The 25,741-nt window shown below is 38.6% G+C and overlaps 1 protein-coding gene across 5 annotated transcripts in view; it reads right to left on the reverse strand.

Annotated features, from left to right (window-relative positions):
- macrod2 (mono-ADP ribosylhydrolase 2) overlaps positions 1-25,741 on the reverse strand; it is a 597,474-nt gene that overhangs the window by 512,241 nt on the left and 59,492 nt on the right. The window lies entirely within an intron of this gene.

Here is a 25,741-nt window from a genome sequence, read left to right on the forward strand (position 1 = left end):
TTCAAACAAAAAGCCTCATGAGCTTATGCTGTGTTTAATGGTTCAGATATGGTTCAGCCAGTCGATACACACGTCGGAGGCTGTCGTACAACTCAAAACTTACACATAGTTTTACGCCTGATGGCAAAAAAAGAGCATATTTACTTTCTTTAGGTTTTGTCTACGGTCTTCGTTAGTATTACATCACATAGGTCAAAACACCGCTATATAAATAAAGCTAGATTATTATGAAATGAACAGTAATATTTCGATTTTTCTGTTGTTTTTCAATATCTGGTAAGTACATTTAGCACCAGGAATAAAAGTATAATACTCAAATATAACGATCGGATTTAGAGAAAATGCCGAGGTTCTGACAAAAAAAACAAAAAACGAAACTCTATATGAAATCAGCAGATTTTTATCTTCTATCCTGGTGGGGGAAAAAAAAGAAAAGTGAAAGACAGACATTACTCAGTCATCGAGGACAAAAATTACTTTTATACTCTCAACATTTTAGAGTTACGTATAGTTTAGACTACGGCTTAAAAGGTAATATAAATACCGTGATAAATATTGTTCGCCCGAGATCTCGGCACATTTCTAACGTTCCTCTTTTACCATTTTTTTGGCTTGATCTGTGTCAGTGTTGGTCTTATAGGCACACTCTTAAAATACAATACAATAGCGTTAAAGCCAAGTGCATCAATGACCTGTCGTTACGCCCTTATTGAATTCTCAAAAAAGATACGAGGAATCGTTTCAATGCATTTTGAGGCTCACGTCACATTGGTGAGATCACAGCAATTTCCTTGTGCCATGTCGCCGCCTCATACCTTCTGAACACAAAGGCAGATTGTGTGCGTCCGGTTCTCTATGTGTGTGTGTGTGTGTGTGTGTGTGTTTGAGAGACAGAGAACTGGATATAGTTTTGTGCTTTGTACATTATTCCATAATACCTTTAGGATACGATTTCATTAAGCGTAATGAAATTTTCAATCATTTAAGATTAGAAAAATGTACCGAACGTACACACGGTACAGTGGTGATGTTAGCGCTGTTCCAAGTTACAGAAGAAAAAAATAAAATCATAGACCTAATGGGTTTCCATCTAACTTTTTATTGCCAGTAATGCACCCTTGTGTGTGTGTAGGTCCCTGAACACAAAAGCAGCTAAGGCAAAGTGTATATTCACCCACATCACACCTCCGTCAGCTGCAGAAGCTTAAGCCTTAGTAATATTTCTTTCCTGGCAGATCTGACATCTCTACACAAAAGTGTAACTGTTACAACGGAACATTCATCGATTAAAGTGCGAGGCGGCAATACGACCAGAATTACTTGTCTTGATATATATATTTGAGGTACAAATGAAAATGTCATTTCTTCTTTATATAACGGCAGCATTTAACTTTAACAGCAATAATGCAGATGTAGACTGCTGCACAAGGGGATTTCTGTGTTTTTTTTCCCCATTTTACTTTTTTCCAGCAATTGTTCGAGTCTCTTATGTACATCTGGTCATAACCCGCAAAGCCGAGAGCAGAACCGGGTCTGAGTCTCTGCGGCCATGCGTTAAACCACTGTGTGTTTTTATATTTGTTTTTTTGTTTTATTTGTTTGAAAATGGTACCGGTGAGAAAATTCCACAATTACATCAAATCATTTTAATGAATTCGCAGCCCTTGTATTTTCTGCCCTTGATGCGAGTACGGCAGAGAAAATTAAATATGACCGTCCTTCTGAGAGAAGGGACTTATGCAAAATAAGCACATTCGCTCAGGAATAAAAATTGAACAAAGGTACAGATCTTAAGTACTGTTTAAGCAAAGGAGGGGCATTGATTTTTTTTATACGACTTCAATTCGATACAAACAGCAATTCTTGTACGCTTACGTTTATTACCGTATATTAACGTATTAACTAATTAACACCATCACATATATTATTTATTGTACTTATAATTAAATTTGAAAATTCTGAAGATAATAAACGACCAACTGCTAAGCACCTCTATAGGATAAAAAATGTTGTATATATATATATATATATATATATATATATATATATATATATATATATATATATATATATATATATATAAGTAGTAGTAGTAGTACTATAACTAGGTTCATTTTATTTATTTTGAATGACTTGTTTATTATTCCTTACTTGTACACTTTTCACTTTTCCTCATTTCTTATACACCTTTTCTGTCCGTTACTTATTTTTACTTACTTGGTTACTATTAATGATTTATTGTTCTTTATTTCTACACTTTAACAATTATTGTTATTTTTTTATTAGTTATATTTTTCTTAGTCATATTTGTTTACTGTTATTTATCATTGCTTACTTATACACCTTTATCACTTTTATGTACCGTCACTTTAACCTTTTTCTTACTTAAGGTCCTTATTAACAAACTAAAGTAGAACGAATACTTTACCATTATTGTTCTTTATTTATACTCATCACATTATTATTTCTTTTATTTTATAGTGACATGTTTTACTTTTATGCTACTTATATTAATTAATTTATTATTCCTTCCTCTTACAGATTTATACTATCTATGTGAATGACTTAGACATAGACTTAGACTGACTTTTAAATTATTTTTAATAAATGATTTACTTATTTTTTTGTTACTTGCTTTCTGTTATTATTTACTTTCATACTGTTCCATACTTGAGCGTGCGTGTATTTCATTTCTCGACCCGCTCACGCAGATCTTTTGATTTCACAAAGCTGTACCTCGTGAACACGAGGCACCGAACGTGCACTTTCACTCTGTCAGCAGTGCGCGAGTGTGAGTTAAAGTGAACTGACGTGACTGTGTATTAAAACGTGTAGAAAATTGACAGCGATGTTGTAAACATTTCGTTTTCCAAACAGCTTACAGACAGACGCAGATCAGTAGCCGTCCCGGAGGAGCTAGAGAAAGTGTTGTGTCAGCTGAGTGGAAACTTCTCCATGTACGTATCTGAGTGGCAGATGTGTTCGACATGAATCACGCTGCCTACTTGTTTAAGAAACGCAGTAAAGAATGAGATCGTATCTACTGCCTATTCATACGAGACCAGGCCTACTGCTTAAAATTAGCATACTGAGACCTCTGCAGGAAAAGAAGTGCAGACGGCAGCAGACGGGCAGCTCGGGTTAAACACCCTGACGATGCGGTCTGTTAAAAATAAAGTCATTCATTCAAATGCAGGGTATAAAGTCGGTCAGTTTCTACACTGCTCGGAACCGACTAAGGCTGCGTAGACCTCTGCTTTTACCTTTCGATGTTGATACAGTTCCCAAAGTGTAGCTCTATTGATTGTGTCTGTGCTGCCTGCCTGCTGTGAAAGCTCTGAATTCAAATGGTCTGGAAAAGTCCCTCTGCTTCTCAGCACATAATTACACAAATTAGATAATGACAAGAAATTACAACTTACACACTTTTACTACTCTTGTTTTACTCCTTTACTTTTTTATATATATAATTTTACTTATTGTTATTGTTTATTTTTTCTTTTAACTATTTTTACTCGTTTACTTACCTAATATTGTTTTTCAATGATTTTTACTTTCTTACTTTAATGTACTTACTTATTTCAGAATTTAATTTGACTTGTTTACGTTTACATATTTATCTATTTCTGTTTGTTACTGACTTGTTAACTTTTATGCACTTATATATTTTTCCTGTACTTATTATTGCTAATGATCTTTACTTATTTACTTTTATGTACTTATCTGTTGCTACTGATTTTTACTTCTTTACAGTTGTGTACTTCTGTTATTGATTTTCTACTTGTTTACCTTTATCTACTTATTTGATCACTGATTTCTACTTCTTAATTTTACGTAATCTGTTGCTGCTTTATTATTGATTTTTTTTCCCATTAACTTTCAAGTACTTACCTATTTTTAATCGATTTTTACTTTATTTTTACTTCTGTTATTGATTTTCTATTCTATCTTTTCGATTTTACCTTTATGTACTTATTTATTTTACATAATCTATTGCTGCTTTATTATTGATTTTTGTACTTATCTATTTTTTTTTATTGATTTTTACTTTATTTTTACTTTATGTACTTATCTGTTGTTGCTTTGTTATTGATTTTAACAAATTTCTTTATGTACTTTTCACAATTTTTAATTTCTTTTAGATTTTTACTAATCTACATTGCAATAAATAGGTATGTAACGTAGATTAGTAAGAATGTAAATAAAAAAACTAAATTTTTCTTTACAATTGTGTACTTATCCGTTATTGCTGTTAAACTGATTTTTACTTGTTAACCTTTAGGTACTTATCTGTTGCTGCTTTGTTATTGATTTTTATTGCTTAATTTTGTGTGCTTATCTTTTTTTAATTGATTACTTGTTTATATTCTTATCTGTTGCTGCTTTGTTATTGATATTTTTTTCTTCTTTACTATTGTGTACTTATTTGTTATTGTTGTTGAATTGATTTTTAATTATCATTCTTTATGTACTTATTTATTTTATAATTGATTTTTACATGTTTACCATACATACTTATGTATGTACTCTTATATGTACGTATGTGACTTTTACTGGTTAATTTTGTGTACATATCTTCTTTTATTTTTTTTACTGATTACTTGTTTACTTTTAGGTACTTAGCTTTAGGTAACTAAGCCTGTGTTCTACACTTTTACTTATTAGTTATTTTTACTACTTTAATATATATCTTTAACATATTAATTTATTATTCCTTACTTATATACACTCGTACAGATGGGGTTAAACATCTGTATAGACGTGTGGCTGTGTGTTTTTTTTAATCCCATGTTCGATATATTATATACAGTTTATTTCTAATATCGTTTTAGTTTCTCACTAAGTGACCGTATAACATTTTTTCTTATATTTTTAAACCGATTCATAACATCAGAAATCCTAGAACATTAATTTACAAACTCATTTCCAAATTATTACATTCTGCCTTTAAGCAACATTCTGACTTGTAATGAAGCCAGAAAAGCAACACAGATCAGTAGAGCTTTAATTCCAGTTTGAAGATTAGCAGCTTAGTAAAGCAGTTTAATCCAAATTGAATATAACATTATATTATTCATTTTCCTTCATTTACATATATTGGTTTTTATCCTTTTGGTTTTTATATATAAACAACAGTGCAGACAAAAGAAAACTCTTTCAGTTTGACCCAAAAAACAATCTCCTGATATCGTAAACCTCGTATTGTTCATTATCTCGCTTCATACCTATTTGTAGAAATGAGTAATTAATTTTACTTATTGTATTGAATTACCTTCACATAATTACATATCCTTACTCACTTGTACTTTACATATTGTTCCTTAAATGTTTTTAACTTTGTGTTATTAAATTTTCATTAGTTTGGTTTTAATATTTAGCGTTCTTTCTACTTTCTTATAAACGTTACTTACCTGTTTACTTTTACTTCTTTATTATCACAAATGGAAACACTTTTCTTTTTTTTTCTATCCCTGTTTCTTATATATGGTTATTTTAGGTACGTATTTATGCTGGGGTTTTTTTTTAGGTACGTATTTACTTTCGCTGTCAGTATTTATATACACATTCTTTTATAAGTTATTGATAAATTATTGATTATCTTTTACTTGACATTTTTATTCTTATTCTTGACATTTTTACTTAGTGTTATTAATTATATTTAGATAGATACTGTGTTTTTCTTTTGATTTTATACTCTTTACTGATACTTTTGCTGACTGCCAGTATTATATATATATATATATATATATATATATATATATATATATATATATATACATATATATGTATATATATATATATATACATATATATATATATATACATATATATATATATATATATATATATATATATATATATATATATATATATATATATATATATGACTGGAGAGGAAACCAGAGTACATGAAGGAAGCCATTTGAAGCCATTTGCTTCCCTTTTTCTACTGATCAAGAGGCATATAGAGATTGTACCAGCTCCAGTTGTGTTCGACTTCATGAAGATTTCAGACCTTCAAAGTGAAGAGATCAACCTGGTAAGGATCCCGAGGCATCTCGACATGTACCAGCTCCAGTTGTGTTCCACTTCATGAAGATTTCAGACATTCGGAGAGAAGTTGCCGACCCCACGAGGACTTTGAGGAGAACGACCTCTTACACTTAATAACAACATTCTACATTATGCTGTATCTCCATCATTCAGCGTTTGATGGCTTCGAGGAGTTGGTGTTCAGTCATTAATGAACGCGGATGTTGAGCTAATTTATGAGTTGCTCAGGAGATCCTGGTTACATAACTCCAAACTGACTGTAAATGACTGTAGAAAAGATTTTATTTATATTTACACTCTCTGGTGTCACCCAAATGAGGATGAGGTTCGATTTTGAGTCTGGTTCCTCCTAAGGGTTAGGGTTAGGGTTAGGGTTAGGGTCTTCTGGCAAAGAAATACAAAAATGCCCTTATTACTGGATGAAAAATGAAAACACAAGAAACCTTAAAAAAGTATTAATGCAGTAGCAAGCAGTACTTTTAACAGTTAGTGGTATAACAATCTAAACCATAGATACTGCAATTATTAAATTAAATTAGGCAATATTTTAAAGTGAATCTTATATTAGAACTCTTGAAACACAATGTAAAACGTATTAAACTGTAAACCTTTCACCCAAATGAGCGACATGTTTAACGCGCTGAGGTAAATGGAAAGGACGCCTGCTAAGCTTGCCTGTCTGTCGCAGGCGGTTGTGCAACATATTTCCCATAAAATTTATTATATTTATTTACATTAAGGTAATTTAATATATAAGTGTATTTTTCTTATAAGTTTAAGCAATCGTCTATGATGTTTGCTGTTCATTAATCAACCACCACGGGCATGGGCGTCGGAGGTAAATACAAAGTGGGCGTGTCCTGTCCCACACACATACAATGGTTCCGACGCCCATGGATTTCAGGAAGCAGCAGCGTGGTCAATGCTGTAGGTAAAATGGAGTTTAATTTATTAGGGCATTTCTCAAGCAGAATGGATTCGACTGGTGGCGCTAAACAATAAAAATAATAGTAATAAAAAAAGACATTATGCGCCGAATAGAGACGGTAAAAGTGTATGGGTCCAATATTATTGGTCTTAAAAAGTGGGCGTGTCCTGTCCCACCCACTTATAATGGTTCCGACGCCCATGAGCACGGGTATCGGATTTGGATCGGTCACGCACCACCGATACCCGATCCACTCAAAATGCTTGGATAGGCGCCGATACCGATCCAAAATATCGGATCGGTACATTCCTGGTTCAGATGCTGGACACATTACATAGAACATAGCAGAGCAGCTGCTCTCGATCAGGAGGCTCAGTAATAGCTAACGCAGTGCCTTGAATGTATTATTGAGCTATTTAAAATAGTCAAGTGCCAAAGAGCTGTTTGGCAAGATCACATCACAAGGGTTAATTGTCAAATGAATAGATTTCACCTTACAACGTGATACGTGTCTTTACGTTGTATGGCTTGATATGTCCTCGCAGCCCTTTGACACGGTTTCCTGAATAAACTAGAAAACCTTCTAATGAGCCATTTGCCTTTCTTTCTCCCTTCGCATCTTCATCATCTGTTCTGTCCAAGACATCTTGCACATCAAAGCCAAAGCTCTCTCAATGCATGGTTTCTAGGAGCCAAGCACGAACCGAGGCCAGAAAAAAAACAAGCCTAGAGACGAATCACGTTCTCTCATGCCAGAAAGTGTGTGTGTGTGTGTGTTAGTGTGTGTGTGCACATGAAGCATGAGTGCACGTATGTTCCTGAGCGATATAAGCAGGATAGAGTGCAGACGCCTGTGTGGGGAAAGACTGAGAGGGTGTGTGTCTGCCGCATGTGTGTGTGTGTGTGTGTGTTTCCGTAGGTTAGAAATAGTGACATTAAAAAGAAACACAGATCGCTTGGCTCTCTCACCAGCCTCATCTGTCCGCTCACACTTTCTCTCTGTAGACAGGACCAACAGGAACCAAATGTAGGGAGAAAAAGTCCAGAAGCCTTTTTCTGCAATCTTCCACTGCACCGTATGGCAACCGCAACATTACTTACATACGCCTTGAAGTGACAGCAACGGCCCTGAAAAGAGCAAAACCTTTTCTTTCGTTTTTTTTTTCTTTAAGATGTCCAATGATCCAATTAAAAAATAAATAAAGAAATAAATGATTTCTTCTCGTGTCTTTCTTTCCACTGCTTCTTCTCTTACTTCATTCCTTCGCCCCCCCCCCTCCCTTAGTTGCACCAGTCCATCTTTCATCTCGTTGCCTTTTTTCCCCTCCAGTTTCTCCTCGTCTAGTCTCGTCTTTTTTTGGTCCTTCAGCCCACCTCACATTCCATTTCTTTCTTTCTTCTTTGTTCATCATCACCCCTTCGCTCTTTTAAATTCCTGCCTGTGCCTCCATCTCTCTCTGTCACACACCATTTCTCTTTCACTCTCGTTCGAGTTCTTTTCTCCCGCAAACCTGTCTCTGTTCGTTTCTCCAATCTCGCCCGCCGCAAAACGCCAGGAGTGCTGCGCTCTTATCGATCAGAGACACAGAGGCCGCAGACGCCGCCGTCTCCCGTCATCTTAATAAATCCAATTTTTTAGCTTCACGAGCTCACAGCATGTCTGTACTTCTATCTCCCCTTAAAATCGTCTGACATTAACGCAAATTAACACGGGTGACACTATTACCGCGGGCGACCGTCACGATGGCACGCGGCCATGACGAAGACGACTGAGTTATTGAATGGAGGAAATAACGTCTTTGAAACGCTGCACAAAACCTTGCCCTCGTTCAAGGCGGCATCTGTTGAAGCAATGACAAGAGACAGCGATTGATGCCTACGAACGAGTATTAGCGCCAGAATGTGATGGATTGCATCATACGTTATGAAAATGTCTACTTAATTGACTTTCCAGGTTGAGAGGCATTCGTTCGTGTCATACAGTAAGCGGTGGAGATGATCTTTTAAAAGGAGATTTGTCTCTTTCTGCCCTTTAGGCATCCATCCAGCAGCTCCATCGACCGACACGCGTGTTTGTCCAGGAATTTGGGAATCGCTATTACATTTCCTCAGAAAGGTCCTGTGCATTTCAAACATCCATTGGTATTCCATGGTGTCGGTGGTCTCAGCCCCCTATCAGATCTATACCTGGTTTCCATTTGGTTTAGTATTCCTGTCTGTCAGGAGCTAGAGGTGAAATGTCAAGTTCATTCACATGCGCTTCGGTTACACGGATATAACCAACATCCACACGGTCAGAAATGCTAATGTGCAGCAATCTGAACTGAACTCAGATAAAATTTGGCTTTTTTTTTTAATCATGATTATTTTTTTTTGTAATGTAATAAATAATAAATAAATAAATAAATAAATAAATAAATATAATCAGTTTGTATGAAATATCTATCCATTTTTTTTTTTAGTAGTATTTTTTTAAATAACGGCCCATCCATCCCAGATCGTCTCCTACCTCTCATGACAAGGCCATTTGCTAACTTTTATTTTCTTTTTTTTTTCTTCAGTTTAATAACGAACCACACGTTATGCTTTTAAACCATTTACTGCTTTCAGTGGAACGTTCATGAGATTAGTGACATTCTAACTGCTGTAAACAGTTTGTTCCTTCACCTCTCTCTCAGTCTCTCTTTGTTTCCTCTTAAATTTAATGAGATTAAAAAAAAAAAAAGGTTTTAGTGCAAAATCCTCTTTAGTGAATATTTTTGAGTCACAGAAAAGATTTAAAAAAATTTTACTTTGGTAAATCAATAATAATGTTGTTGTTGTTTTTTTCATCCACATTTGTTATTCACCTTAAATCACGTAGACTGTCTGCCATACAGGTGACTGTGAATGTGTTTCTATAGTAACAATAGTGAATTAAAACCGAGTACATTTAAGAAAACGTATAGCTTGAACTACGGACCGATGAGAATGAGAATTCGGCAGCGATGTGCTGTAAAATGTCTGCCATCAGTAATGAGATGCACTTCAAATATTATCGCCAAATATCGCTCGAGTGTTGCACGGAGTACCAGGTAGAGGTGAAGGTTACCCAAACCATTTCATCTGCTGTGGATCCACACGTACTATACCTTTCTGCACTAGAGCTTGTATAATCGCATGCTTGACACAGATAACGGCAGAGAGCAGGAACCTCCATCCCATTTAGTTCCAGCTCCCACAGGGCCAGCTGTGTCCAGCCATAGCACATCACTCTGCACTGTGTCACTAATCATGCCCGTGACACTCGCGCAGGCACCACGACTGCTTTCACAGTAGGCTTTATCAAATAGAGAGCAAAGAGTCACCTTCACATGTTCAGACCTGAAACTGAGGGCTGAAATAAATTCTTAAGTCACACCATGAGGTCAAATCTGCCCAGCTTTACTATGTCTACGGCATATTTATACACGGCTCATACGACATTATTTTATCCTATAGAAGTGCTTAGCGGCGGCAGTCGGTCGTTTATTATCTTCAGAATTTTCAAACCTAAAGGCGTCGAATTATAAAAGCAGCTCCGACAGAAGCTCTGGATGGGATTCAAATCACAGGGTTATATTCATGTGAGCAGCTCGTTCACAGAGAAATGGAAGACAGGCGCAAACCAAACGATAAACAGATTGACCAAATGTGTTGTAAAGGAAGAAAGAAAAACGTTTAATCGTTGATCGTCTCCAGCGACGGCACCTCGTTACAGTCGGGGAAAAGTCTTCGGTTTCCGATGTCTCGGAAACAAGGCGACTTTTGTTTTATTGTGTTGAAGAAATAAATAAATAAATAAAAGAAAATTGAATAAATAAATAAATAAATAAAAACCTCGCTTCTGATGTAAGTACTGTTACAATGCAAAAAAAAAAATCAAATATGTACTTTAGTTTATTTATATATATATATATATATATATATATATATATATATATATATATATATATATATATATATATATGTGTGTGTGTGTGTGTGTGTGTGTCTGTCTGTTTATTTATTAAAATAAATAAATAGATAGATAGATAGATAGATAGATAGATAGATAGATAGATAGATAGATAGATAGATAGATAGATAGATAGATAGATAGATAGATAGATAGATAAATTCGGATGGATTCAGTCATGGATTAATCCTTACATCCTTCGGTAATTGTGATAAACATTTCCATATGTACATTGTGAGTGCTATAAATGTGCCATGTGCTAATAAGCCACAATGCTGTACAGTCTATACCTTTACAATGGTATAATGGAGCTCAAGGAAAAGTGACTCTGATACACCTTTAACAAATAAAAAAAAAAAATTCCCTCACCAGACTTACTCTGATCTAGCCAAGCCAGAACTGGCAAATGTCTTGCAAGCTAAGCAGACGTGCAGTGCTGAGTGAGAGGAGTTAATTGCAAACATGATCGGAAAAGTCATGAAACCACTTGGCAGAATAGAAAGTAGGCCTTTTTAGGTTAAAACACTCTGCAGCTGCAACTGGAGTCTTTAACCCAAGCACGAAAGAATGTAGCTGTAAGAATGAGAAGGAACATCCGTGCTTGTTATGAGTTTAATTCGTTTAAGAAGAACCCAGTAGGCATCCTGCCTTTAAAAAGCAAGACTCTGAATATTTACCGCAAGTAAGGAGATAAATCACTGACATCATTAAGAACGCATCAGATCGTGTCAGGAAGATGATTATTAAGTATTATTAAGTACTTATACGATCCTTCCTCGGGCCTCACTTCCACAATGTTCTGTACATGCTGAGAAGATCCAGTGGCCATTTATAAACTGTGAAACACACATCGCCACCCTCGGCGAAGCCCTCCGTACGACTCCAGGCCGTGTGTGTGTGTGTGTGTGTGTGTGTGTGTGTGTGTGTGTGTGTGTGTGTGTGTGTGTGTGTGTGTGTATACCTTACACACACCGAGTTAATGAGGGGAAGGAAATGACGAGAGGAAAGAAAACGACCTGAAGGAGATCGTGTATTAATCACCTTTATTATTCCCTAATGCTATTTCTAATTCGATCGTATATTCAGTCGTGATACAGACGAAACACGTCTGACCCGAGAGGCCGTCAACAGACCCGAGAGGGAAGGATAGCGCTAACGTTTCGCTGGCCAATCACGGTCGTCTGTGAGATCCTGGAATCAGAGGATGTTGAATAGTGGGTTTCCCCCCCCCATGAGCAACAGGTCAAAAACAGCTGTGGTTGCTGAGCTGTCATATGATAGGGAAAAGCTAGTAGATGTGAACTGACAGGTGACCAAACTGAAGGTGGAGAACAGATTTGTAACACCAAGGGAGGATCTTCAGGATATTATTTATCTTTAGCGCTGCACTACACATGTCGTTGCGGTGGAACCCGGCATTATAAAAGCTACAGATTTTAAAAAAAAGATCCCAGGCTCCAAAAAAAAAACTTTGAGAACCGCAGCACAAGTTGAAACTGCCTTGCTCTCTCTCTTCTGTTGCAGAAGTGTACTTTTGTTCGTAATCGCTTAAAGCGTTAGACATCTTTATTCACCTCCTTTGGGTCTTTCAAGAATCTGTTAGACAAGATTTCGGGTTTTAATAATGTTTCTAGGTGATTAAACTACGAATGTTCCAACTTTATGGTTATTGGCTTTATTACTTCAGTCGTTCTTTGCCTCGCACACTTGAAGTACAACGTCCCGAGTGCTCACTGAAGCAAGACAGGGCTTTTCCCTGCTACACTGATTCAAATCAAGAAACAAGCTTCATTTAGACGTGGTATCAAACTTTACACACAACTTTAAGGGAAAAAAAATTAAAAATAAAAAAACAGGTCGCCTCCTGATTCGATCATTTAAAAAAAATAAATAAATAAATTGCAATCCGGTGTTAGATTAGACGAGTCTAAAGAAATAAGCCATTCTAATCCACCACTCTCTGTTGCTTAATCTTCATCTGTGACTGCTTGACCCAGATGACAAACACTACATGAGGGCCTGTGTGGACTGACACACACACACACACACACACACACACACACACACACGGCTTAATGACAGCTGCCTCCTTACCATTATTTTCCTCGGTCAAACCCGCCGTCGCTGATCCTCGTGCATTCTCTTACACAAACATGCTCGCACATGTCAAGCATGGAAATGAAGGGCATTTCAAGAATGAGATCATTTGAGCCGGGACAAGTTTATTACACGTTCTCCTGCTGGGCTTCTTTTAAATACAACATCCTAGGATTTTTTAACATGATTCATTTCAAACGCCTGGGGAATTCCCTGTAGCTCTGTTGGAACTGCTGCTTAATTGGAGACGTGGTATTAGAAAGGGCACTGGTTATTTTTGGTTATTATTCCATGCACTATTAAAATGACATATAAACTATTATTAAAGTGTTTAATATATTACAGTACTGGATGATCAAGAAATACTACAGACTACGTATAGAAACAATAACAATGTATTTCAAAATGTATTGCATGAATAAAACAACAACAAAAAAAAACCCAACAATAATAATAATTAGTAGTAGTAGTAGTAGTAGTAGTAGTAGTAGTAGTAGTAGTAGTATTAGTAGTATTATTATTACTATTATTATTACTATTATTATTAATAATAATAATATAGTTATTATTATTATTATTATGATTATTATTATTATTATTGTTGTTATTATTATTAATATTGTTATTATTGATAATGTTGTTTTTATTTTTATTTTCGTTTTTATTATTATTATTATTCTAAACTCCTCTTTCAATAGACTGGCGAGGACATGGAGGTGTGGGTAGTGTTTTGGAGGTCAGAGACTGTGATATAGTTTCAGAAATGTTTAGGAGTCAGGTTTGATTAAGAAAGTGGGAGCTTGTGTGAGAACAGGATCGTAGGAGGAGAAGTGCTGGAGTGACACAGAGTCCTGCTTTAGAAATCCACTCTGCCAGAAATAAATATACATGAAAAAAGCTAAAACACAAGAATATTAGGTAAAAAAAATCAATAAGTTATTATAACCGTTATATCAATATCTTACATGTATATCTGTATAAATACACACACTGTACGGATATATTTACAGAATTTATTATTATGAGCTAATTGCAAATGAATTATTTGAAGCCCTAACCCTAGCCGTCGTTTCCAGCCTCTGACAATTATTTCCCCTGCTTTATAATGAGTGTATATCCTTTAAACATTTTAAATCACGAGATGAAGCTCAACTCAATCGCTGGAATCTCTGCTGGGAAGTCTAGCAGGCTAATTTCCCATTAATAAGCTGAAATACTTTCATCTACGGAGAAAACCGACTTTGCGCTAACAGCAACAGGGCGGTAATGAAACATTTAAAGTCTGGTCACCAGGCTGTGCGCTAAAAAATCAGTTCAGACGGGTATCCAGAGGTAATCAGGATTAAAACCGCAGGTCTGATCAGAGCGCTGGTCTCATATTTTACAAAGGGAATTTTTTTTTTTTTGCCAGAATGGCCTGAGGCATGTAGCAACAAAAAAAAAAACCTGAAGTCTCAATATAACAACAGATGTGGTTTTCATTGCCTGCACAGACAAAGGCCGTCGACAAGCTTACTATTTCCTGTGAGGTCCCAATTTGGATGAAATAGATTTCATCCTTCCTGTTTAACAGAGACTATCATGCTCTGCCAGAGGGTCCAAGCCATTGCTGCAGCTTCCTGAGAGGCAACATGACAATGTTTTGGATGCAGACAACTCTCACTCCATTCAGCCAAATGCTTCTGGAGCAGGGCTAATGTGACAGGGGGTAGGTGGTGGTTTTGTTCCTGTCACCCGCTGAAGACAATAGTTCAGGGAGCTAGGCCATTAATCATCTTGTCTTTCCGCTCTGTGCCAATGTGACAGAGGGGGCAGAGGTGGACGGCCAAGACACGGACCGGTTCCCGGAGACCCAACGGACTCGAATGAAGAGGTCCAACGCATGCATGCTTAACAGGTCACTAATCAAATTACATTCATAAGCGAAGGGAACATAAGGCTCAGAATTCATTAAGCATGCCTAAAAATCTATTGTGAAGAAGCCAAGGCCTCTGCAGAGATCTGAACAAACACAACCTGAAAGTCTGAATGGACTCCTGAAAGGAGCGCCGGCTGCGGAACCATCGAATTACGCAACGTGATGTGTGGGTAGTCTGTAACTTTTGTTTGAGAGTGACAACACCAAACAAAAAAATTGCTATGCAAATTTCAGAGGCTAACAGAAATTTTCTCGAACTCCCTGTCTTCCTCTCTCACTCTCATTTTCCTGAGCCAGATGGCCTTAGTCCTGGGCTGATTCACTTAGCCAAGCATAAGTAATTCCTCACATATATGCAGGCCCAATACGTTATTAGATAACACACACACACAAAAAAAAAAAAAGAACAGAAATGCAATGCCACTGAAGTGACGGTCAATCCATCCATCATCAAAACCAAAAGAGGGGATATGAGTCTCTCAGGACCGCCTGCGCTGCTCTGGCACTGGCTCTGTCCTGAAGGGCCTTCGCAGAGAATCATTTTTAATTATTCTACTGTTGACAGAGGGGAAGATGAGTCAGGAGAGACGGCGGGTGCAACCGAGGTTGAATGCCAAAGTGTCCGATCTTTGTTGATGTAGTTGTTATTTTGGAATTTGATGAATTTCCAGCACATTTGTATTCAGTGAACGTTACTACAATGAGCAGCAATCATTCACCTATTAAAAAAAATCAATCACTGAAAGCTTTTTTCACACTGAATACAGAACTACCATGTCATTTCTCTGCCTAAAACAGGGGATTTCAATCCAAAGCCCCATTTGATGTCTTCTGTTGAAATGCACTTGATAGAATCAAGCAGGAAACCAATATAGAAATGAATAGGGGAGCAACTAGACAAGACAGGATGTTAAGGCTGGAGTGGACACACACAAAGTCCGTGATGGAAAATAATAATAATAATAATAATAATAATAATAATAATAATAATAATAATAATAATAATAATAATAATAATAATTGGCGTGATATTGGGACAATCTCTCATTTAGACCAGTTATAACAATCGAAGCCTTGATGTATCTTTAACATTAGATTTTACCAATTTCATTGGCTTATACTTCCGGTCAGTAAAAGGCTGATAGTGTTCCAAACATATAGTGCGTAGCATAAGAGCAGGGTACGTCAGTAGAGTACAGTATGTTATATAGTACGTTAGCGTTAGCTGTCGTCTCGGAGCCACCGGTAACTCGCAAACGGCACAGCAACACAATCTTCAGAACATTCAGGACTTTCTTCCCGTGCAATTAATTGAAACCTTACACACAGCGCCGTCTCTAGTCACGGTTGTTCTAGAACCTTGGATGCACCTCCTCTCAGATACAGCATGAGCATGCTAAACAGACTAAAGGTGAACTTCACTGACCAATTCCAGATGAGAAAAGATTCTGTTTCACCTCTCGGCAGTCTCCTCCGAGACTAACTGACATTGCATTCTGATGTGTGTGTGTGTGGAGTGCAGTCTTGAGGAGAGAAAACAATGCAATTCCAATTCAAAGAGTAAATCCCATCTCTGTTCTCGGTGCGAGTTTGTAGATTGATGCCTGATCACCTGATCTTTCCTTTGACAAGGGAGAAATTGGACATGTTGCTCTCACGGCAAGGTAACATACAGTGGTCCTGACAATGGACTGCCAGAGAATGAGACATGATTATATTCGCTGAAAAAATGTCATTTTTAAAACAACAGTAATATGATACAGTTACATGATATTTCCATCCCCAAAGCCGGCTTTACATTTGGTTGGTTGTTTTTTTGTCGTGTCGCTGCAACCGAAGACGGCGGAGGAGTCGAAAGCTCTGTGTTTTAGTTACAGCATTTTAATTAAAAGGCAGGGTCTCCGATTTTTGAGAAATGCTTCAGAAAACTGAGTCAGGCCAAAAAATGAACAAAAAACAAGACAAAAGTGTAGCCAATGAGCTGAAAGGGGCGGGGCTTGTCAATATGCGGCGGAGAGAGTGTTCAGTGCGCATGTGTGACATTAGCAGAAAGCAATTTTAACATTGACATGGAGGATAAAAACAAAGAAAGAAAGCGAAGAAAGGCTCACGATGCGGCCAACTTTACTTAAGACGCCGAGGCGCTTTTTTCCTTCTCGATAGGTGAGTAACGTTGGTTTTGCTTTGTTACACAGAACTAATATATGCCTTTGTCCTTTACATGATGATGCTTGTGTGTCATTTTTGCTTGTTTGTTTATCTGCAATCGTATTGTTCTTCCCTTCAGCTATGATAAAGACACGTTTCTTTCCGTTTGTCGCCTGGGTTACGTATGTATGTGTGGGCAGAGCTATCGATACAGGGGTGGGACCCATTTGGGTTAGGGGCGTGTTTGTTTTGGTGATTTTATATGTTTACATTAGCTTTCAAAAATCGGAGACCCTGCCTTTAACAGTCCCCAAACTTCCTCTTGACCACATGTAACTCCCAATAAGAAAAAAAATCCAAATACGTTTGGTTTGCCCTCTTAATCTAAGGGTAAAAAAAAAAAGCGGACAAAACCACGGCACGTGTGACCGTTCTTCGAAAGCCTCTCGCACGAGTGCCACTACTGACTATATAACTATGACAACGCATGCTGAAAAACATCCTCTTACCACAAGCACAAGCTGAAGAAGGTTTTTAACCAGACACACTAGTCTCCTGCTTACATCATCAATCAGTGTGATACTAGAAATGAGAATCTGCTGGAGATTTTATAGGAATCAACTCATACGGTGCGGTTTTTATTTGAAGGGGAATAGACGAGTGTTTTTTAGCGCGCTAATGGTGCTCTCAGGACACTACCCCGCTGAACGGCTTTGAGAGAAGCGCGTCCCCGAGGAACTCGCCGACTGACTGTCGGCCCAATTTGCTGTGTATACATAATTAATACATCACTCCACCGTATTCAGCTGGTTACGGCCAAACAGTGAAATAAACCCGGATGCCATTGAAAATAAGATCCAGTTACTGTTGCCAATGTTACGTTTAATGTAACGACACTCATTTAATGTCGCTCATGTGATCATCACTTGTTAGCATGTTGATGTTAAGTAACATCATTCTATTCAATTCCGTAACATCATTCGTTGTTACTTAACTCGAATGATTTGTTACATCAGCGTAGCTTGAAATGCCTAAAAGCTCTCAATGCTAAGAACAAAACAGACTTGTCTATATATACGGATCTGCCGTTTTGATTGAGACAAGCTTTCTGAGGCAGGTTTTCTTATGCAATACATTAGCTCTTACCAGCTGACAGGAAAACAAGGACAAGGTCGTGTAAAGAAAAAGTAGGGGGGAGAGAAAAAAAAGCATCGCTCCACACAAACAAGTGTGTGAGGTCACACTTCACTAGGGGTGAGAGAATGATAACAGCATGCTGAGAACACACACCATGGCCAACCGACGGTGAAGAATTAAGGATAAATGACAAGGTGACTAAAATGAGATTACAAGATGGCTGCAATAAAAGTGCAAGTACTAGTGGTGCATTATGTACCAGATGGTAAAGATGAAAAGATGCTGGATTGCATCATGCATGACGATACCCCACCTCCACACCTAATATTACTACTGATTCTGTTAAACCGCCTGCTAAGAACCCGATAAGTGTCTGCGTCGATAGGATTCCGTGGGGATTACCGAGTGCCAGATCCAAAATTGATCAATTAGTACAGCGAGAGATGTATCGTCGAGTGAGAGCTCTCTGAGTGGAAGACACCCTCCGGTAGGCCACAAGATCACTTACACCACAAACATTAGTGTGATCACTAATTTATGACCAGAAAGCTCTACTCTACAGCCATGACCCAGAGCTCATACTCCCTACGAGTAGGTATCACCCGGTGTAAAGACGTCACGAAGACATAAATCAATCGATTAGGGTAAAGTGCGAAAAAAAAAAGAACAAACAAACAAACAAATAAACAAATTATCAGATGACTAAATATTAATAGGGGGCACGGTGGCTTAGTGGTCAGCACGTTCGCCTCACACCTCCATGGTTGGGGGTTCGATTCCCGCCTCCTCCTTGTGTGTGTGGAGTTTGCATGTTCTTCTCCCCGTGCCTCGGGGGTTTCCACCGGGTACTCCGGTTTCCTCCCCCGGTCCAAAGACATGCATGGTAGGTTGATTGGCATCTCTGGAAAATTGTCCGTAGTGTGTGAGTGTGTGTGTGAATGAGAGTGTGTGTGTGCGCTGCGATGGGTTGGCACTCCATCCAGGGTGTATCCTGCCTCGATGCCCGATGACGCCTGAGATAGGCACAGGCTCCCCGTGACCCGAGAAGTTCGGATAAGCGGTAGAAAATGAATGAATGAATGAATATTAATACGAACTTGTTACTATTAGTACGACAGTTTTTTTTTTTTAGGGATTTTCTGGTTAAATTACATCCATATCATGTCTAATCTTATGCTCTAGTAATAAAAAATACCATGAATTTACTCATGACCACTTTTCTGAATCCTGTCAACATTAAACGCCAACTTTAAGCTCCGCCCACTGGGTCGTGTCACGTCATGTTCTACATTCTTGGTTGATTATATTGTACACGTCAATATCATCGATAAAGCATTTTTAGATGAAAAGAAACAAATACAAAAAGAATTGATAGAAAAAAATTTCAGCAATCATCTGCCAACATCTGACTATTCAACCTGTAACGTCTTTATTTCTCTGTCATTTTCTTCACCTTTTTTCCACTCTGGCATATTAGTTTGTCACGTGTTTAAAGAGGACCAGCACATGCAATACAATCAGAATAATGAGGATTAAACGGGCTAAAAAGGAAAGGAGTCAACCCATTAGTTCCATAATTTAGCATAAAAGCCCCATTACTGCAAAATATTTGCAATGAAAGGGGATAATATGCTGCTTTACTTCAGATTTAATCATTCGCTGATGGAAAAATAAAAGCTACCTTCTATAAGGACATGAAAACCAGCTCAGAGTCTGTAGACAATAAGACATCGCGTATAGAAGTGACCTTGTACTCTGACGCCAGCTTCCTAACAAGCTGAGATCTGTAAAAGACAAAAAAACCTATACGCGGTATTAGAATTATCTGTAGTATATGTTAGGATATGTGAGCGTACACATATCTAATATACCAAAATAGGACCTGGCTTTGCTCTCTGAAACAGCTTTGATTCTTGATGACATTCACATTACCGTATCCAGACCGACTTACATTTATCTCGTCTATACAACTGAGAAGGTGAGGATTAAAGGGCTTTGCACAAAGACCCAGCAGCGGCAGCTCGGTGGTCTAACATCTTAACCCCTGAGCTACAGTACGTCCGCCTATCGGAACGGAGTCCACAAGGTGTTGGGAACATTCCTTCTGCTCCATGGAGACATGATGTATTTAGTAGAGATTATTCCAGCTGCACGCTCACACTACGTATCTCCCGTTGTACCAGATCCCAAAGGCTCTCTATCGGATTCGGATCTGAACGTGGAACCGGTCTGAGATGACTGTATGACATGCAGCATTAACACACTGGAAAAACCCATTAGATTAGTAAACTGTAGACCATAAATGGGTTGAATGTGGTCAACAACAATACGGGCTAGAACATTCAAACGATGTTGTAGCCTGTTCTAGCTAGTGCTAGCTCATTGGTTAGGTTTTTAACCCTAAATAAGCCTTAGATTCCTCATTATGGCTGATACTCATTGAGCAGATACATGTGTCTTCTGATGTTGTAGTCCATCTACCTAATGGTTTAATGTGTAATGCTGAGATGCTTTTCTGCTCACCTTATCTGTATAGAGTGTTTTGCTTTGTTTTATTTGGATTTATTTACACAAACCATCCTGTTAGATCGAGCCAGTCTGTCCATTCTCCAACGTACTTTCAATACACAATAAGGCTTTGTGACAATAAAGGCTGTCTTTCATTCAAAGCTGTCTTTCTTTCTTTCTTTCTTGTTTATCACATCAGAAAGTCTAAACGACTGACACTGTAAAAGTTTACCGTCATATTAAGAAGGCTATATTTCGCCTCGACTTTCTCTGAAGGAACGTAATTATGATGGTGGAAGAAAAACTTGAACTTAAAAAAAAAAACCCTGAAAAACAGATGTGATTTCAAATAAGCATGAAAAGCAAATACACGTATTTTAGATGATGCTCTCATCTGATGAGGAAGTGAAAAAAAATAAATTCGACTATTTAACCAAACATTTGTTTTGACTTTTCAGGTGGACCTTGAATATAATTTAATAATAAAAACGATTTCTTTGGTGCTTTTCTTTGGGTTTATATAAATGGGGATTCGACACGTCTTTCCAAATCCTTGAGAGACGCTAGGTCCGAGTGACGTCAACAAAAAGCTCTTCGTCGATCAATCAATCCGGAATGAAGTCGCGTGTAGGTGCAAAACCCTTGAAAAGCCTCATCAATAAATCCACGTCATCCGAGCCTCGATAAATCACTGCGAACGAGAAAGACACCAAGGGCATTAAGGTAAGGAAATTAAACTCTGCTTTAAATGCTTCTCTCCGTATAAACAGACGTAATCGCTCTGGTTGTGTTAAGATAATGCACCCTTCAGGTACATTTACAGGTTTGGCTCTATTTCAGAAGACAAGGCTCGTTAGCCTTAGCCGGCAAGATCGGCGTTTAGCTTACGACTCTATTGGCCTGCAGACAGCAAAGAGCCAAGCTGAGACCCATATCACAGCTCATAAAGCGTGAATATTAATTAACATCAGTCACACTCGGCGTTTTTATTGCAGCTTTTGCTACCAACAAAAAAAATGTGACCCATAACCTTGGGAGGAGCTTAAAAGACAAAATAAAGTCAGCGATAGTTTTGGTAAAAGATGTGTATTTTAGATTCAGACTTGATGTCTGGCATTTGTCTAGATAAAGTCAGGGTATGTTAGTGTGTGTGTGTGTGTGTGTGTGTGTGTGTGTGTGTGTGTGTGTGTGTGTGTGTGTGTGTGTGTGTGTGTGTGTGTGTGTGAGAGATAGATGTGCCTCACACACAGTGCAGGAAACAGGATCAGACTGGGTCAAGACTGAGAAAAGATCCAGCTCACTGGAGAAAACACTTTGCTACATATTTGTATTTGTGCAAAGCTTTAGGCGGGATAAATTACAGTGTGTTTTGGGTTGAGAGCGGGGTTGCCGAGAAGTGTCGCAATGAAGAGACGAGCCAAAAAAAACGCGCAAGGGCCAAGAGCAAGGCCGCAAGCTCCTGCTCTCAGATTAATGGGCTGCTAATGGAGGCAGGGCTCCCTGAAGAGCTGACCTTAAAGGACTAGATTCTGAAGTATTTCAGAGAAGATAAGAATTGTGGGGGAAATTATTCATGTTCAACATGCTTGAGTAAAATACTCGAGAATGCTCATTCGATTTTTTTTGTCGTTGGCCTTAATACGGGTAAAGTGGTCAGGATGCAAACAGGAAGTGACTCAAAACGATAGTAACGCTGACATGCTGTCGCAATAGTAAGATGACTGACAACTAGTGTTTTATTTTGTTTGTTTTTTATCACTCTCCGACTTCTATATTCTTTGTATTCATAGGCTAGCACGTTCGCCTCACACCTCCAGGGTCGGGGTTCGATTTCCGCCTTGTGTGTGTGGAGTTTGCATGTTCTCCCCGTGCCTCGGGGGTTTCCTCCGGGTACTCCGGTTTCCTCCCCCGGTCCAAAGACATGCATGGTAGGTTGATTGGCATCTCTGGAAAATTGTCTGTAGTGTGTGTGTGTGTGAGTGAATGAGAGTGTGTGTGTGCCCTGTGATGGGTTGGCACTCCGTCCAGGGTGTATCCTGCCTCGATGCCAGATGACGCCTGAGATAGGCACAGGCTCGCTGTGCCCCGAGAAGTTCGGATAAGCGGTAGAAAATGAATGAATGAATGAACTTTGTGGCTTCTAACTCTAACACAATACCTGTTTAGCGCTGCTAATTATTCCTTATTTCCGTATCCCGATTCCGTACTCCGTAGTAGAGATGTCCTGAACCGATTCATATCTAAACATGCTCTTACCAATGACCATGAGATGTTGAGTACATCATAAATTGAGAAACACAGGTCCAGTAACGACACCTGCGTGTCGTATTTACGCCCGGACGAACACGAGAAGCCTCTCAAGGAGTATATGACATGACACAAGTTTGCAGTGCAGTTTTCCCAACAAGCGAAGCCAATTCCACAGGGCCATTAAGTCCAGCTTTTCACTTACAAGACAGAAAAAAAAGTAAAAAAAATAAAATAAAATAAAAAAAAAAAAGATGTTGCATGTTGCCAGCACAGTTGGAAGGTGGCAATCGAAGGAGGCTAAAGAATTCCCAGGATACCGGCTGTCCGGCTTCGTCTCTAAAGCGAGGACAATTAAAATACTTCAGAATGACGGCTGAAGTGGCAGGCAGCGGGGACGAGAAGGCGCAGCTGACTACAGCCGTTCATTATAAAAAGACACAGGTCTGCGCGTCGACAGCCAAAGCTAAAATAATGCGCTGCCTTGGGAATTACGACAGAGCCGGGCAACGTGGTGAAGGACGAGGTTTAAAAGGAGCGTTAATTATGCCTCCTCATCAGCTGTTAAACGTCGGAGAGCGCATCGTACTAACTAGAGCTTGTTAAAGAACTCAAGGTAACAGTTTTCTCCTGTGCTGAACGGAGTCTCCGATGAGTGGAACATCATCACTACGTGCACCGGGTATCTTCCTGGGTTTAGTAACGATTTCATAAAACGGCAGTCCTTAAATTATGCTTTTAACATGAATTCTAGATAAACTCGGGTATAAAAAAGCAAAACGATTTTTAATAGAAAGAGAAATGTATGTCGCAACACGAAGCTGTACATCAGTGTCGGTTTGTTGTGTAAAAAAAAAAAACTGCTTTTAATCGCATTAGAAGATGTACATAATCGCTCTCGCTGTAGATCGTCTTCTGAATGCACATTGGCAGCATCCCGGGCGGATTTAGTCTGTCTTCTCATCTGAATCGGTACCTTACGCTTTCCCAGGAGAGTAAAGACGAAGCGTCATGTGAATGCTTGCTATTTATATGCATCCATCAACCCCCAACCACCACCACCGCAATCATCACCACCATCATCATCATCCAAACCAAACCCCTCTAATTTTAAAATATTTCCTCATCAGGTATTCAAGAGCAGTACAATTCGTCACGGACATTACGTTTAAAAGGATCCGTTTTACGAATATGATGTGCACCCCATTCTTTGTTTAAAGCAAAAAATTTCCCTCGCTTTAGTAGTAAAGGAACTAAGCGGTGAGACTGAAACCGAAAAAGCGTCTTCGTCGTCTATTCACAAGTGGAGCTGATGAGTATGAAGCATCCTTAAAGAAGAAGCGTGAGTGTGAGACAGAGATAGCACCGCCATGTTAGCACAGCCCTGGAAAAGGTCAGGAGGATCCACTTGAGGAGATGTGGGAAGGTCAAGGCTGCATTCCCTCATTGAGTCATTAACCTTTACCCGGTGAGATACGAGCTCTGTGTGCCCAGTTTTACATAATATCGAAACGCTATGAATATTTACCGCATATTCATGAGCTCTGATGAGCAGGCAGTGGTTTTGGCGCGTGCTGACGCTCGCACGCGCTCCTTATGTGTCTTAATCAAGGTGCTCTTTAACCCTTTTGAGTGCCGACGCACGGCGAAGACGAAGCGACCCTTTTTAAATGCGTGGAATTAATCAGGAAAGTTTATGAGCGTACACAAGCGCCGGGCTTTGGTTCCCGGTCAGACAGCTTGAAAATAAAAGCTGGAGAGTTTTTCTTTTTTCTTTTATCAGTTCATAAACTTAGAAAAAAAATTAAATAAATAAATAAATAAATCCAGAAGAGGAGAAGCGTTCGGGGCCAGGGATGAGGTGAGACTCTGAGATTTGGCAGCAAGTAAATTAACCTTGACTGACTGCCATTTACATTTGGGTGACTAAGCAAGCAAGTCCAGGCGAAAAAAATAAATAAATAAATACTAAAGTCGGCCCTGAAAGCCGATTAGCGTTAGAGATTAGACTTAATGCAGAAAGATGACTGTTTTATCGCGATACAACAACACGCATCCCAACAACACAGCCAGAGACAGAAGAACACATCTGGCAACACAGAGGTAACGCTATTGCCAGTGCCTGGACATGAAGAGGATCGAATGATGTGGACCATAAATCTGACCCACACACACACCCACACGCTTAGAAACTGCTGCAAGTTTGTTGGTCGATGCTGTATTTTATTCATCCATGAGAGAATTTAGCGGTTCTGTGGTTTCGACGTCACAGTCGGACGCGGCTAGCAAAACGAACAGACGAGATATGATAAGACTTCATTCTTCCTTTCCACAACATCCTGGACAGCAAAGATCCAGAATGCAAAGCGTCTTTAGCGTTCTTACGAGAAGACGGACGCGAGGACGCTAAGTTCCGCTACATCACTCTGTTCAGGAAGAGACAATTTCCCTGAACTACCGTCGCTATCAGCAGGTAGACAAATGGCATTGTGGGTAATGTAGGAAACCATTAGCCGGAGTAAAAATAGATCTACATGTCGATGAAGGAAGATTAAAATTTCATTACAAAGCTAAATCTTTGATGCCTATTAAAAGATCGCATCCTAATTATAAAGATTAATACGCAGGTCGTTCGGGGCGGATTGTTCCTTTAATATCTTACGACGGCAAAGTCTGTGTATTTAAGAGGAATTAATGGGATGCCAAAGTGTTTCTCGGTTTTCTAAAG

Source organism: Tachysurus fulvidraco, chromosome 4 (assembly GCF_022655615.1).
Source record: "Tachysurus fulvidraco isolate hzauxx_2018 chromosome 4, HZAU_PFXX_2.0, whole genome shotgun sequence".
NCBI classification, from domain to species: Eukaryota; Metazoa; Chordata; class Actinopteri; order Siluriformes; family Bagridae; genus Tachysurus; species Tachysurus fulvidraco.